The sequence below is a fragment of the Orycteropus afer genome, unplaced genomic scaffold, assembly GCF_000298275.1.
Source record: "Orycteropus afer afer isolate SDZICR_OR568_19922 unplaced genomic scaffold, OryAfe1.0 scaffold01497, whole genome shotgun sequence".
NCBI lineage: Eukaryota > Metazoa > Chordata > Mammalia > Tubulidentata > Orycteropodidae > Orycteropus > Orycteropus afer.
In genome coordinates, this window is record NW_006923084.1 from 46,682 (window position 1) to 47,997 (window position 1,316).

Here is a 1,316-nt window from a genome sequence, read left to right on the forward strand (position 1 = left end):
GCTGTCTCTTTAAATATCCAAAATAGTCAAGCTGCTTTTTAAACCTACAAAATGGCGGTGCCCTCTGGACCGGCAAAAGTCCACAACTCAGCCCACCTTTCTCTTCAATTTCTCCGTTTGTTCCCCAGCCACCGTGCATAGTCTGTGCAATCCCTTGCTAGCAGGGTGATTTTTAGGTTAATTCTTAGGTCCTATCACCAGTCAGGAATCTCCAAGCCACCTGCACTGTCAGGGTCACTCAGTTCGCTGTCAGACCGCAGCTCCATGTGTCTCCTTTTTTGGTATTTTCACACAAATTCTTCTTCTAGTTGGGGTTTAGTCCACTTCTGTATCTTTCCCTTCAAGGCCCAGGGTTCCAAGATTATCTTCTGTGCCTGTGTTAATTAGTTTCCCTTTTCTTTGTTGAAGAGGTCTGTGCAGTCCTTCTGCCTAGTCCGCCATCTTGCTGGAATTCTGCCCTTACTCTTCTATTGCTTTATTATGTGTGGAAGTATTTGAATTTACAGTGTCATAATTTTCAAAATGGAGCTTATGGCATTGAAAAGTGACATCATATAAAAATTACGGAACAAGAGAAACCATTTGGGACTTTGGGCCTAGAATATGTCTGACATATATCATGATGAAGTCAAAAGAGCCAAACAGAAGACTTCACTTGATGGCTCAAGAAGACAAAGTGAAGTATTCTAATGATATGTCCAAAGACCTGGAGTTAGAAAACCAAACAGAATGTAATAGACATTTCTCAAGCTAAAAGAACTAAAACAACATTCAAGGCTCAAGTTGCAATATTGAAAGATTTAATGATACTGGAAACATCAAAAGAAAATAGAAAGAATCCATAGAGTCATGGTACCAAAAAAATTGGTTGACATTCAACCATTTCAAGAATTAGCATTTGATCAAGATTCAATCATATTGAAGAAGGAAGTACAAGATTCTGTGATGGCACTGGTGAAAAACAAGGCTTAATTTATTGCTGTAACCCAAAGTGAAATGTCTCAACAAATGCATGAAACACTGAAGGGTGCTTACTTGTCTATACCAAGAAATTTGGGAGACAGCTACTTGGTCAGCTGACTGGAAGAGATCCATATTGATGACCGTTCCAAAAAAAGGTGATCCAATAGAATGGGTAAATTATTAAACAATATCATTACTATAACACACAAGTAAAATACTGCTGAAGATAAATCAGAAACTATTGCAGTTATTCCTTGACCAGCAACAGCCAGAAATTCATTCAGGATTCAGAAGGGAATGTGGAACTAAGGATATCATTGCTGATGTCAGATGGATGTTGGCTGAAAGCAAAG